General features: G+C 43.5%; 1 protein-coding gene and 1 long non-coding RNA gene across 11 annotated transcripts in view; one reads left to right on the plus strand and one right to left on the minus strand.

Moving 5' to 3' along the window:
• The window catches only part of Rasgef1b (RasGEF domain family member 1B), a 525,136-nt gene that overhangs the window by 71,119 nt on the left and 438,881 nt on the right, over window positions 1-15,136 (minus strand). The gene's annotated exons all lie outside the window — the stretch shown is intronic.
• LOC128108643 (uncharacterized) overlaps window positions 1-15,136 on the plus strand; it is a 71,874-nt gene that overhangs the window by 14,161 nt on the left and 42,577 nt on the right. For all 6 annotated transcript variants that reach the window (XR_008217557.1, XR_008217561.1, XR_008217556.1 and 3 more), the window contains exon 3: window positions 617-14,578. This is a non-coding gene — a long non-coding RNA (uncharacterized LOC128108643). The remainder of the gene's footprint in view (window positions 1-616; window positions 14,579-15,136) is intronic.

The following is a 15,136-nucleotide window of genomic DNA, read 5'->3' on the forward strand; positions in this document are numbered from 1 at the left end:
GTTTTAAAATGTGTGCACCTACTCTCTCATTTAGTCTTGGAAATATTGTCATCCTTTAAGGGTCTCCCAGCCTTACGATGAGTTAGAAAGTTCTTCTGGATAACCTCTGCAGATCATCGTTAGGAAGAGCTTGGGCCTTTCCAACTAATAGCACATCATACATATAAATCATTATCACTTCAGGGTTTATTCGCAAAGGACAGATATTTGTAATCCTAGAAGTGTGTATGTGCCCGTGGCTACTGATTAACTGTTTCAAATTAATAGCTTAAAATTAAAACAAGCCTGGGGTTAAAATAAAGGGAAATGGTTTTCTCCGTGAGAAAAGCTTCAGCGCTTGAAGAAAGCCCCTTGCCATTTTCCCTTCCTCTTATTATCCAGCCCCCAGAGTGCCGTCTACAGGGCTTCCTGACGCCTTGCTATGTGAGTTCCCAGACTGCACAGGCAAGGGAAGCAGTGGGCATAGCTAGGCACGGAGGTTTTTTTAAAATTCATTCTTCAAATATTTCACTTGAAGAGCTTGGATGTTTCCTGGGGACGTCACCCCGCTGTGGGACAGAATGACTGTCTCTTTGGTCTTTCATATATGTGTTAATACACTTTCCCTTCCACCTAGCACACCTGCTGCACTATACAAGTGCCTTCCATCATGGAGCATCACTCAAGAGAGAAAACGGTCAGCAGAGAATAAAAGACGAAACAAAGGAGTGGGACCATAGCAACAGGGAGAGCAGAAAACGCTGAGCTGGGAGTCCAAACTGGATTTTAACAACAACAACAAAAATGCTCAACGCTCCTTGCTATGGTTTGCTCCCTTTGAAGCTTATGTTGAAATTTGATTGGCAGTTTGGGGGGGTGGGATGGGGACTTTAAGTGGTGATTAGGATTCCAAGAGGAATGAAATCCTATCTCAGAGCAGGTTGTAGTAAGGCAAGGCTACCCCATAAGTTCTGACAGCCCCATGCCCATCCACCCAATTGCCCTTCTGCTTCCTGCCAGGAGGTGAGGCAACAGGAGGCCTTTGCTAGGAGCCCACTCTCAGGGGCCACCTGCTTAGCACTAATGAAATCATGGGAGTCCCTCCCCTATGACCTCACGTGATGTTAATTACCTCTCGTGAACTCACTTCCCAATACCTTTAACATGGTAAGCCAGCATTTGCCCAGCTTCTTGCCTGCTCCCATAGGAAGCTTTATCATACCAACAGGCCTCATGACAGCGCTCACTGAACGCCACGATACAACCTGAGGTGTCTGTCCCAAACCCCAGAATTGTGAGCTAAATAAGCTTCTTTATGTCCTACACACCCACACCCAGATGTCTCCTTCTAGCTGTGAAATGGACGAGGGCACTGCTCTAACTATTTTGTCTCTGGTATCCCAGGCTTAGGTTTTGTTTGGAAAGTGTTAGAAATTAAACTCAAGGGTCTATTGCAGTTAGCCTTCTAAAGTTAAATAAGACAGAAAAGAAAAAGAACCTGTATCTTTAAAAGATCTGAATGTTTTTTTTTTTTTTTTTGACAATCAAAACTCTTGCTACCCTGAACCCCGACATATCTCTCAGGATTTCTTTGTAAATTAACTAGGATGGAGCTGCTGTGTTGGTGCCACGGTCACTGCACCTGCTGTGCAGGCCCGGGGACCTTACTTTAAGCTCTAGTGCTCCTGAACAAAAGTTGGGCCTGGTGGCACAGACCTGGAATTCTAGGCCCAAGCAGGCAGAGGCAGGAGGATTCCTAGGGCTTGTTAGTCGGCCAGTCTAGCTGAACCAGTGAATTCAAGGTTCCCTGGGAGACTCTGTGGGCCTGACTTTACATAACAAAAACTAAACACCCACCAGAGCAGGTATTCTGTATCCCTTCTCTTCCTTTCAATTTAAAATTCTTCCTTGAGATTCAGTTCAAATGTATTTGCTGTGGTTTAAATCTGTTTCTACAAAACTCAGGTACTGCAACACAGAGGTCTTTCAAAGATGATTGGTCCGTCTGTGATCCCCCTCACAAATGAGATTAGTTTCCCTAATAGAAGGGAATGAGGCAGCATTCAAGGTAGCTTCTTGAGATATCGAGCATCTCTCCCCCCAGTTAAGGAGCTTGCCAGCATCTTGATGGCTGACTTCTCAGTTCCCAGGGCTTCGAGAAAGAAATTTCCATTCTAAATAAATTCTCCAGCCTATGGTATTTCGTCATAGTGGACCAAACGGACCAACACAATATCCTCAATTCTTGCTCATTCCTGCCTTCTCTGTGGGAGGCACTATGAGAAGTGATTAAAAAACAAAACAGAAACCTAGAAAACACAAGGTATTTCTTAGAACATTCCATTTGAGGTAACAAGATGTTTCAATAAAATGCAACTGGGAAATAATTAGGGCACTATAGACAAGTTATTAGATGTGTTAGTATAAACAGCAGGTGATAAGAAAGATTATGGGACAGAAAAGGGGTTTATTTTGGCTTTCTTGATATATAGACTTCTAACTCAAACAAGCAAAACAAAGCACTTTAAAAACAAACAAATCAGGGCACTTAATTAATGAGGCTCAAGGTTTGAACGTTGAACTGAAGACACTGACCTATTGAGATAAAGAACTTGTTTGTTAAAAGTGGCTTAATAAATTAAATATTTGGGAAACAGTTGATAAAGAGCTTTGGCTATTTTTCTAATTAGCAGTCTGACATATGAGCTCTTCAGAAAGACAGTGAAAGCAGAATTTTGGAGAAGCTATTGCTATGGAGGATGGACTGGGTGACACTAGTGGATCCGAGCCAGTGCTTAGAAGGAGTTGTGCTTGTCCCCTCCTCTGGGTCTTGTTCAAAGCCCTAGGCTCATCTACAATACACAGCTTGATCCAACCACTTACATGGAGATTTGAGCCATACTCACTAAAGTCAAGAGAGACTATCCGTAAGAATCAGTTTAACTAATTTAATAACTAGAAAGTTAGATGTGATTATTAAAAGGGACAGTGTGTTGCACATGTGTCCTGTTCTATTAATAACAACACTTAGTCTGTAACATTAGGCTAGAACAAGCCAGCTTATTGGTCCTTCATCAACTCATCAAGTGTTTACTGAAGCATGCTTCAATATTAGGTGGGAGGCTGTAAGAAGAGAAACAGTGCAGTGATGCTGAGGCCACAGAGGGCTTAGTGATGCTGGAGATGGAAGCAGCAGGCATCAGGAGGTGTGCAAGGCAGGAAGGCAGGCTCTGAATACGGCGCTATGCATTTTCTAGGAAGGAATGTGGATCTGTTTCTTTCTACAATCACAAGCCACTGAGGTGTTTTTATAAATTAAAAAAAAAATCTTTTAACTTTTAAACATCTTGTTGTTTAATGCAATGAAGCATTGGTAAATGCTTAGTACTATATCTAGTACAGAACACATGTCTTTTTGTAAACAGTGCAGCAGAGTGCTGTTTGAGGTATGAAGGTGAGCCACGGCCTAAAGCATAAGATTATTCATTCATTATTCAAGGCGTTATTTGCACAGACAAGAAGTTGGGGTTATTGTTTTTTTTTAAACCCAGGAGCAGATTAAACATTAAATGGAGAGAGAGAGAGAGAATGGGATAGAATAAAATCAATATGGGAACGGCCAGAAAAGTGGGTAGACTTGTCCACCAGGGAAGGCTCAGATTAAGGATTAAGGATTTGTGATAGCACATTTACAAACTGAAAACCAAAACAACCTGACAAATAGACACAGGAAGCCGCGTTCCCACCCCTGACCACATCTGCCCGGGACTCCCTCCACGCCCTCTTTGGTAACCATATTATCAATTATTGTTGTACTCTTTCCATTTTTTTGTTTGTTTTTGTATATCCCACATAATGTTTTGGCAAATACAAAATTTAATTAGAAAAAAAGAGGAAGGAAAACACTCAACATCTAGGAGGGAACTGTTACAGGACAGACACTGGTCAGTGCTTTCAGTTAGGTCACACCTTCCTGAGAACAACTCTGGAAGTTGGCCTTTTATCCGCCACAAGACAAGACTTCACATCAGGTGGACAGACAACCAGCCCTTCGCGTGGTACACTCTACACTCTTGCTTCTGGAGTCCCTCTGATCACACCCCAGGTCCCCTCATTTCATCTCACTGCCTCATCTTCCCAACAGCTTGAAGATACCCACCTCTCAGCACTGTTTTGAGGACCGAGTCTTGAAGGAAGTCTGAGGCACCAGGGCAGCAGTCTTTAAAAAGAAGCTGCTATTACGATGACACCTCTGGGAAACACTTCCTGTATGAGGCCAAACTCATTCAACACATGTTGATTTCTACTCATGGAGATGGTCCCTCTTTGGATCTAGTCCATTCTGATGCCAGCCTTACTCCTGAGCAAGTAATAACCACAGTCAATTCTTTATATAAATAGAAATAAATCTGGGAAGTAGGTGAATAGGCTCTTTCTCGAATGACTAAATTGAAAGCTTGGGACAAGAGTCACCACATTCACCCCACACCGAAGGTCAGAAAATGTCTATAAAGAGCCATTTTAGATTGTGCAGGTCATGATGGGAACTACTCCCTTTCCCCTCACTATCATGAGCAAGCAAACAAGGAAGGTCGTGTTGGAAGGGATGATTGTTAAGCCCAAGGATCTGCCATTTTTACCTCTTTCAACAGCAGCTGAGGGGTGTGCAAAGACCAGTGAATGATTTATATCCTAATCCAAATGCAGAGATGAGTTAAACTGATATTAATGAGAAGTCCTTGATACTGTGATCAAATAGTAGACAGGAAATCAAGCGGCCATAGAGTCTGAACACGTGCCACTCATGCATCTGAAATGGAACCTTCAGAAAGGTAAGTTTGGTTTGTTCCTTTGGCAAGGTCTAACTATGTGGCTCACACCTGCCTTGAACACACTCCTCCTCCTCCCCTAGCCTCCAAAGCGCTGGGGTTACAGCCATGCACGCCACTCCTTAAGGGCTTCTCCTACCTTGCTGCTTGTGTCCTGTGAAGGCAAGAGCTCTGTGACACGGTCCAGTTTCTACAGAGACTCAGCCTGACCTCCCTGGAGTTTCTGCATCTGCTGGCGGCCTAGAGTGAGACTTGGTGACACATACAGGCACTGCCATCTCTCTGGAATAGCGTGCAGTGGCCTCTGCCCACTCTGGAGACCTCAGCAGTGTCATGTCTTGCTTCTGACCACCTTAATCTCTCCCTTTCTACCACCGTGCTTCTCCTAGAAATAAGTCAGGGAACATGGTGTACATGGAAACCCTGTGTGTTCATCCACACACCCTTCCCCTGGGCAAAAGAACTCAAATGCTTTTTTCACTACTTGGAAATGGCCAGGAAAATTTATTTTAATCATTCCATAAATTATAGTAGGACATAATTATTTCTCTGTTATCTGGATGCTAATCCTTTTAAAGGAGCAAATAAACAGGTCCCATGCACTCAGAAAACATCCATCTGCACTTAATTTGTTTTTTAGAGTCACAGACTCTTTAGACTCATGACCTGGAATGCTGGATAATCAGCAAATATATTCAGAATTAATTTAGTATCTTAATTGCTAGTACAGAAATGGGTACCTTCCTATGGTTGAAAAAGTATACAAGTTGGAATTTTGAAGAAACAATATTTCAACTGGAGCTGGAAGAATTGCTTCTGGGAGCTGGGGGAGCTGTGGAGATGGCCCAGTCAGATAGAAAGTGCTAACTTTACAACCATGAGGCCCAAGCGTGAAACCCCCAACCCACGTCAAAGCCAGACGCAGCAGCATTCCTGTCATCCCAGAGACTGGGAGGTCGAAACAGGAGGATCCCTGGGGCTTGCTGACCAGCCAGTCTGGATGAATCACAGGGCTCGAGGTTCAGCAAGAGACCTTATCTCAGAAAAGAAGGTGGAGAGCCATTGAGAAAGACACCTGATAGCCATCTCCAGCCTCCCCATGCACGTACATACGTACACACAGGCACACACAGGAACACGTACGCACACACAAATATAACTTTAAACAAACTGCAGCTCATAAAAGTTTAGTAGGGAGCAGGGGATGAACCCGAGCATAGGGAAATGGAGGCATAAGATAGCTCTACGTGCAGGAAAGCAATGGCCCGTGTCTCTCTATGACACTCTTAACGACTAGCCTGCTGATGAGCAGTCAGCTCTATGAATATTTGCTGGGTGAATGCATGCATGCACATAGGCAGGGAGAAGAGGGGAAGATGAGGAAAATCTCAGGGTCAGGGGGCTAATGCTCAGTAGAAAAACAGAATTTACCCCCAGACAAGCCAAGAGAAGAGGCCTCAATGAAAGGATGCTTTACACAGCTTAGACGGGGCTAAGGGGAGAACACAGGCATCGGCCTGCTTTTAGCACCCAGGCATCAGCCATATGGGACTGATACCAGCTCCCAGTTTGAAGGGGCAGGAGCTCCTACAGAGCAGTTAATACTGGACTGGCAATGTGAACCCATTATTTGTGCCCAACTAGAATCGGGAGACCATGAGAGCAAGGCAGGGAACTTTAGCGGGTGACTCAGCCAGGGCTGCATCTGGCCGTGGAGACAGTCACCAGCTCAGAGGCTGAGCAGAAATGGAGAGCTGGATTCAAAATAAACCGTATCTTCCTATCCCTGCGCCTTCATTCATTCCTTTCTCCCCAAAGACATCCAAGGCCCGTTTACCTCATGTCAATTGGATTCATAAGCTATTAGCTATTGAAGAGGTTAGGTGGAAAGGAAGGAAAATATGCAGCTCTGGGAAGCATTTTCCATGTTCAAATTCCAACCCTGTCATTCCTTATCACTAAGCTGGGTCAGTCACTTCGAATTTCTACACCTCAACTTCCTTATCTGTAAAATTGAGGGAATTATAGTGGCTACCTCACAGCTTTGTTATGATCACCTGAGATAATCTAAATAAATTTCTCTGGTCTGACAGAATGGCTATAAAGAAATTGTCCTGGACAATTGGCTTCAGAACATCTGTCCTTCGGAAGCGACATGAAAGTTTAAAGGGAAGGGAGGTGGAATGGAACACGGGAGGGGAGAGTTTAGAGGGATGGGGGAGAAGAGGAACAAGGAGAGTCAACACGAGCAAATTCTGCTTGGAAGTGCCACAATGAAACCTAACATGTGTATGCTATTTAAAATGTACTTCAGTTAAAAAAAAATCATCAGGCTGGAGGGATGGCTTGGAGGTTAAAAGCAGTGGCTGCTGTTCCAGCAGACTTAGGTTCGATTCTCAACACCTGTATGAAGGCTCACAACTGTCTGTAAGTCCAGTTCCAGGGGATCCAGTGCCGCCATGTGACCTCTTTGGGCGCCAGGCCTGTATGTGGTACCCAGACTTAGATGCAGTCAATATACCCATACACACGAGATCACAAGACATAATGATAAATAATAGTAACAACAGCAACAATAACAAAGGTGTCCTATGGGTTTAAGGATGTGTTCTCAGTCTGTTGGAGCAAGGTCCTTGGGACTCTGACTGTTACTATAAGGAAGGCTGTGGTTTCTGGTGACTCTCAGGATCATGCTCTGGAACTTGCTTTCGTGTCTATAGGCCAAGAAGTTCTCTTCCTTAGGCATTGGCTTTTCCTACTCCAGTGAACCCCACCTACCTGCTATCCTAACACACAGCTGAGAGTTAGTCACCGGTGCGTTCTCATAAATGGCTTCCTTGGCATTTCAGCACTTCATTTGAAAAAAAAAAAAAAAATAACCGAAGCAGAAAGAAAATCAAGCAACAAGAAACTTTCATTCTTAAACTCATTAGTTGGGAAGCTGAGCAATTTGCTGAGATCGGCAGGGTTTTGAATGTAAGGCTAGGCTGCTGAGAGGCATGTCAGAAACTACAGTCTGAAAGTCTTTCCTCACTTTTACCACGACTTCCGTGTGCCCTGTTGACAGAGCAATGCCTGTGCTCTTGTCCGCATCAGAACTGAAACAGACAGACACTCCATGGGAAGCCAGGTCTGTTTATGCCTTTCTATTTTTAATAGAATTTTTATAAAAACAAATACTCTACTGAGTTCTTAAATCACTTTGGAAATGTCTAAAACTGTCGATCATGTTCCCAGTTGCAACGCACCAAATCATCAAATACATAGCGGTTAAGCCAGAGGGTGTACGTTATCATTTTGATAACTGGGAGTTGTTACTGACTCTTCCTGATGATTCCTCGGGCTGTTCACGATCATAATACGTGTTTCACAAAAATACGTGACTTTCTAAACACCGCTTTTCCTGCAAGTCGGGCTTTTGTTAAAGTACTTAAAATACGTTCAGATCCGTTAGGACAGAAAGCCCTACAGCAGTGATTTTCATGAACCTCCCCTGTCGTTATTTGATAATATCAAGGCCTCTAGACAGCCCAAAATCATAATTAATATATATATATATATATATATATATTATGATATCTAATCAGCAAAACCTATTGCATAGAAATATTAAATTCAGCTAGTGTGGGAGACAGGTATGACACAGGACACAGAAGTTTTCCTACAGAGGAAGTCCATCCTTGGACCCTTTTTCACACCCTTCTTTTAGAATACATCCTCAGGGACTGTGGGGACAGGCCCAGGTTTGGATTCTCCCAGCTCCATCACTGACTGCTACATGACAACTATGACGTCTCTTTTGTGCCTCGGTGTGATTACCTGTAATGGCAATGCATGCCTCCTGGGACTGCTATGAGAACATATGAGTGAGCTAATGCTTGCAAGAGCTCGTGTGGAATAAATACATGGAGCTGCTATGTTGTTATTTAATTGCTTATGAGTCCATCTTTTCCCATGGACTGAGACCTCCTAAAGGAAGTGTTCCAAGTCTCTGGACCCTAATATCGTATCTAGCAAGTAAGAGATGCACCATGAAAAGCTTGTATGAGTTCCTCACAGCAAAGTGGGGTAGAAAGTCACAGTTTCACCATGGAGATCCAGATCTGCTCTCTTGTCTATACTCTTCCCTTATTTTAATATTCATTTCTGGTCAAAGCCCATCAGCACCGCTCAGTTACTAACAAACCGGGTCAGCCGATGATGACACTCAGACAGACTGGACAGAGCCCAGTTAGACCAATGTGGTGGTGCGCAACTGTAACCCCAGCACTCAAGAGGCTGGGGCTGAAAAGGAGTGCTTTGAGATCAGCCTGGGCTACATAAAGGTCTCCAGGCTATCCTGCACTGTATAGAACTATATAACTATCCCCAAAAAACAACAAAGAAAAAGAGAAAGAAATGCAGAAGGAGGATGAGGAGCATGAGGAGGAGGAGGAGGAGGAGAAGGAAACAGAGGAGTGGAGCACTCACTTTAAAATATCAGCCTTGCTAACATTAGAAGCTTGCATCAGTTTCTGGTTCCTACGTGGGTCACAGAAACTAGGTCACATCTAAATCACAAACTCAGTAGAGTCAAAAGGCACCTTGTCTAAGTAGGAAGTCGAGGTTCATAAACCAGTCAGTATCTTGCCTGGACACCACTCTCCTCCCCAGCAGCTATGGCCTGGAGCTGTGGGACAAGGCTGCACTGGACTCATTCATTTCTGAGAAAAGGACAGTGCATGTAGAAATGACTGGATTGTGACGTTGTAGAGGTGAATTTGTTCTAAACTTTCTAACTTTCTTCCTACTTTATTTTTCTTTATGTTTAAAACATTTTTTAAAGTGAAACACATATTGAATCTTTTCAAAAAAATTTTGCATATATGGTCTGTGTGTGTGTGTGTGTGTGTGTGTGTGTGTGTGAGAGAGAGAGAGAGAGAGAGAGAGAGAGAGAGAGAGAGAGAGAGAGAAAGAGAGAGAGAGAGCGCACTTGCCCCATGCAGGTACACATGAAGACCAGAGGCTGACGTCTGGATGTCTTTTTCAATTGATTCTCCACTTTATTAACCTAGAGCTCCCTGATTCAGCTAAGACAACTAGCTATTGACCCCAGGTTTAGCCTGTCTCTGCCCCAGTCCAGTGCTGAGGTTACAGATATATGCCGCCATGCCCAGCTGTGTGTGTGTGTGTGTGTGTGTGTGTGTGTGTGTGTGTGTGTGTGTGTGTGTATGTGTGTATGCAGGGGTGTACACCAATGCCTGCACATACACTCACATACGTGCAGAGGCCAGAGGCGGGTGTGGAGTATTTAGCATCTGTTTACTGAACCTCATTTAACTCAAACTCTTGTCTTCTTGCTTACGTAGAAGCTTTGCTTAAAAAAAAGTATTAAACAAACTCACTCTATGTATCTGCATGCTGACTTATGAAGAGACGTATTATCCATGCTCTTTTGTAAGATGAGCCAACCAGAAGGAATGAGGGCTTAGGATTTGGCACGGTGGTAGAGCGTTTGCCTAGCATGCCTGAAGGCCTTGATTCCACTCTCAGTGTCAGAAAAATAAATAAGGAGAAACAGGAGTGATGAAATCACCCTGGGAGGGGACCTTCAAAGGGCCATACCCTAGCTCTCTAACTGCCTTTTATTAACCCATTACAGGTCATTACTTAATTAAACGAACTCTCCAAATACCCAGGGGATGAGTGGGAGAAATAGATCGGTGGAATTAACAGGTAGCCAGTGAATATGGTGCAGTGAAGGAACTCAGTTCACACTGAGCAGTACCTCTAAGTGTCTAATAAGTTACCCAGTGATTTTATATGAACAAGGGGTGGAGGAGAGGGGAGTGACTTTGAGACTGACCTGTCTGCCAGGAATGACTGTCTTCTAAAGGAACAATTGTGTTCCCTTCTCTGGCTACCAAATTATTGGAATAGTGGACCTCAAGAAATTAGAATCTGCTGGGCTATGGTGGCACACACCTTTAATCCCAGCACTCTGGATGCAGATCTAGGCAGATCTCTGTGAGTTCAAGGCCCACGAGTCTACAAAATAGGTTCCAGGACAGCCAGGGTTGTTACACAGAGAAACTCTGTCTTGAAAAATGGGAAAAAAGAAAGGAAGAAAGAGAATAAGGGAGGGAGGGAGGTAGGGAGAGAGAGGGGAGAGAGAGAGAGAGAGAGAGAGAGAGAGAGAGAGAGAGAGAGAGAGAGAGAGAGAAGAAATCAAAATCTCCGAAGAGATCTCCTGTGCAGAGGAAATGGCTGATGCCCTGGGGGCAGCCAGAGGAGGAACTTGTCTTCTGGACAAAGATTCACAAGTTGTCAAATGACTTTGAAGGAAAGACTTGGAACTCTGACCACAGTGGACAGGGAACCACTCTTTGATGGACTGCTTAATTATGCACATCTCTTGCCTTCTAGTTCAATCCTACCTCATGTCTGAACCCCTGCAGATGGAATTGGGGGAGTCACTGGATTACTTTATCCCTTTTCTCAGTGTGACCATATTGAATAAATCTCCTGCTTCTGCTTTTCACCAATAATTTGACTCCTCTAACTGGCTAATGAGGGTGAGTGGCCCAAACTGGTTTGTTCGGGCACAGACCGTAACCCCTAGCTAGGTCTGGTGACAATATAATGGCCATGAAGGGACAAGAAGGAACATTTTGGGGATATCTGGTGCCTGAAGCAGGTTGACTGCGGATGGATAGGGAAGATGGGAGTTGCCAGCAGCGGCTAGAGTCGTTTCACCCCAGGGACAGTTCCTGTCTTTTTACCTCTATTTGGTGAAGAGTGCTAAAAGAAGCGTTGGATTTTGTTTTGGATTCTAGAGAAAGTCTTAACCCTTGGTGAGTTTCTCCCCATCACTGCATCTTGGGCTTTGCTTTTCTGCTATTTTGACTATTCTGAGCTTCTTTTGAACCATTTGGGGTGCCTTCCACTTGTTGACTGGCCCTGTCTTTGGGGGTCCTTCTGTTGAGCTCTTTGGGGCTATTAAGTAGAGAAATGGTGGCTACAACAAGGAAGAGAACATGAGCACTCAGAGGCTCTGGGAATCCAACCGCAGTTAGGACCAAGGGAGACACTGCTCCGCCATTCCTGCAGGGAGAGCCTTAGGAGGGGAGCCATGGCTAGGTCTCCTTTATCTTGGGTTTGCTTTTCCCCTGCAGAGTCCTGTGTATCTTCATCCTCACAGAAGGCTCCTGTCAGCTCTGGAAGAGAACAGGACTTGGTTTCTTAGGTTATAAAGTCTGACTTTACGGAATGACCAGTGTCTTAAAAGGACAGGCCCATAATCTAACAGTAGTGACCTTGGTAGGACAGGCCTGGTCTATTTGAAAGCCCTTGTGAACTGGAGTTCTGCTGAACTGTTTGTGGCATTTGCCATGTGACAAGAAAAGCTGGGGGTTCTTTTGAGTCATTGGGGTCCTGCTGACTTAGTTCAGATAGAGAAAGGGGGTGCTAAGATCTCTGCTGGGATTTTTGTTTTGTTAATGTTGAGATGGGCTAATTTTGCTTTGGGATAGTTGTTGAGACATAATGCATTGTGTTGTCAATAATGTTATAGAATTATGTATTTTAATATCTAAACTTGTTGTTGGGAGAATCGGGGTTTCTTTTTTCTGGGTTCTTAGTCTTGTTGATGCGAGAAATTAGAAACAGGATTTAAGGACCATTACATCTGGGAGACAGGCAAAGTGGGTAGCCTCATGAATGGCAGTCTGCACAAAGCTCCATGGAAGAATGGGGGTCTTCCATGGGATGGATAAAAATGTCCAGTGGCAGGACAGATATGTTTAGGATCTTGGTCAGTATACAAAGAAAATGGAAGGGAGGTAATTTGTGAAGGCTGATACCTCTACCCCTTTTCCTTTCGCGTGGTACTTCCCATTCTGTGTGTGTTGCACTGAAAATGTGAGATGGGGCCCAAAGTTGACTAGGAAAGAAAGGTTGTCTCCTATTTATCTTAATAGTATAGTATAAGTGTACATCGCAAATTATGAAGATAACACCAACATTGTTCCCAAGTGGCAAATGAGAGTTTCTGTTCATTGAATTATTAAACTTGATGTTCCTGTTGGTAGACAGGACATTGTTATGATATATGCAATATGCTGTGTAACTCTGGCAGATGAGCATGAAGAAAATGTCACTGGACATTTATGTTCAGATATGTTTTAAATAAAACACAGTGGTTATAAATGTGTGTTTTCATGGCTGCCAGCAGCACATGGTAACACCTGAGCATCAAAAATCCACTTGGGAGCTTGCTTCTTGATTCCAGCTTCTGATGAACTCCTACCCCCTCCTAGCAATATGGAGTTAACTTCCCCTCTCTGCCCCAGAGCTTTGTTCAGGTAGCTCGATTTCTCGGTGAACTGAAACTTCTCTGCCGGAAAACTTGGTCTTTCATCTGGTGCTAACTGCTTTGTATGTTTATAACTGACACGCTGGGTCTGTTGTTGTTCATGTAAGCTCTACCAGAAAAGGATATTTTTATTTTTTTTTAAATTTTAAATATTTCAATATTTTTAAAGGACAAAACCAACTCTAAAAAGTGTTTATCTTCATGATTCAGTGTCTGTTCAGCTTAAGTCACCAGTTTTCCTTTTGAAACAGAGGAAAGGGTAGACCTAGGAATGGCGGCAGGCGCTGCCTCTCTTTCTGCCTCAGCCTCTTTGCAGAGAAATGCCTGCTGGCAACCGGAAATGACACTTGGTGTATGACGTCCTTAGGAGTATGTGTTAAGATCAACCCACGTGAGTCTATTTAACGGGTAGTAGGGATTTATTAAGATATAAACTGAAGAAACACACTCCCGAATACAGAACCGAGTAGACAGCTGAAGTGGTCCTCCACTTGGTGGTTCGATCAGACCAGGCAGCAGGCAGCAGGGAGAAGGGCTCATGACCCTTCTCCCTTACCTTTTAAGAGGTCACATACAACGGCAAGAAGCACCGCCTCCTTCAGGCCATATAGACTAAGGTCATGGGCAGAGCAAATACCACCACCACAACTATGATTGTTGAAGAAGAGAAAAAAAAAACAATAGTTGTTTTTTGGTTTGTTTGTTTGTTTGTTTGTTTAAGCTTTTGGTCTTTGTAAACATATTAAAATATGTCTGAGCTAAAAATGAAATATAATTCTGTCAGCATTTTAGAGTACAGACTCACAGGAGACAGACTTTTATACTGCCTCCCTCAGCAACCTGAGAGGTCCCCCTGGAGTTTTAGGGGCCTCAACTCAGGTCTAAACAGGGATGCATGGTTTTGACACTGAAGGCAGTTTCAGGACTAGCTGGTGTAGTAAAGTGGAGGTGGAAAGACATCTTAATATAGGCCCAAGCTTGTTTGAGATTGCCAGGGAAAAGGAGTGAGGTGCCGCTCAAGGCCAAACTCATGCAGGCTTTAAGCCTGACTTGTGGCTCTTTTAGCATAAAATATCTATATGTGGAAGGAACATTACCTCTCTGTGGGAAGCCTTTTCCTAGCAAATGTTAATTGTACTGAAATTCTTACTTCTCAGCTGGTGAAAGCCTCTACTAAGAATTTTAAGATGGCGACTCCTCTCTCTTTCATGGCCCTCCAATTCTTCTGTTTTTCTCTCATGCCACAAATCAACCCCTCAAAAATTTGAAATGCAAGTCAGGTTAAAGTTTCTTTCTAGTCATCCACAGACTATTGACAGCGGAGAGTCATGGGGATGCTGAGAAAGGTGGCTGTGGAGTCCTGAGGCTGCGGGGAGAGGAGGCTGAGCTGTTGCTTGGTTCTCAACATGGATGATGGGTAAGGATGGATGGTTGTTTATAAACTAATTTGTGTTGTTTGTATAGTATTTGTCTGTTGGAGGCCTGGAAAAAAATATATGGCAGCCCACATCATTAAATGGCTGCCTGTCATCTTCTCACATTTTGAAACTCAGATATTACTAATTAATATTGTTGGAGCTTGCTGTGTTTATTTGGAGGACATGGCCTGTCTTTAAAACAAGGCTGAGTAAAATAATGAAGGGGAGAAATTAGTATGTCCCCCACTAACTAGAAGATTCTACAGTTTGGGAACTAATGAAATAAGATTCATTCATTTAAAAAAATGATAATGTTCTAATATAAAGACGCCAGTGTAAGTAGAAGCTAATTCCTGTGTCTACAACAGTGAGATCTTCCTAAGGACAGTGTTCTGCTTTTAGTAAATGTTCTGTAATTGACTTGGAAGATAGAATTCTATGTTTGGCTTATTTTTTTATGTTTATATTTCAGGGTTTTTTTCTTTTTTTTTTCTGAGAGAAGTTTCTCTGTGTAGTCCTAGCTGTCCTGAAACTCGCTCTGTAGACCAGGCTGGCCT

Source organism: Peromyscus californicus, unplaced genomic scaffold, assembly GCF_007827085.1.
Source record: "Peromyscus californicus insignis strain IS unplaced genomic scaffold, ASM782708v3 Scaffold_13__1_contigs__length_99412109, whole genome shotgun sequence".
NCBI lineage: Eukaryota > Metazoa > Chordata > Mammalia > Rodentia > Cricetidae > Peromyscus > Peromyscus californicus.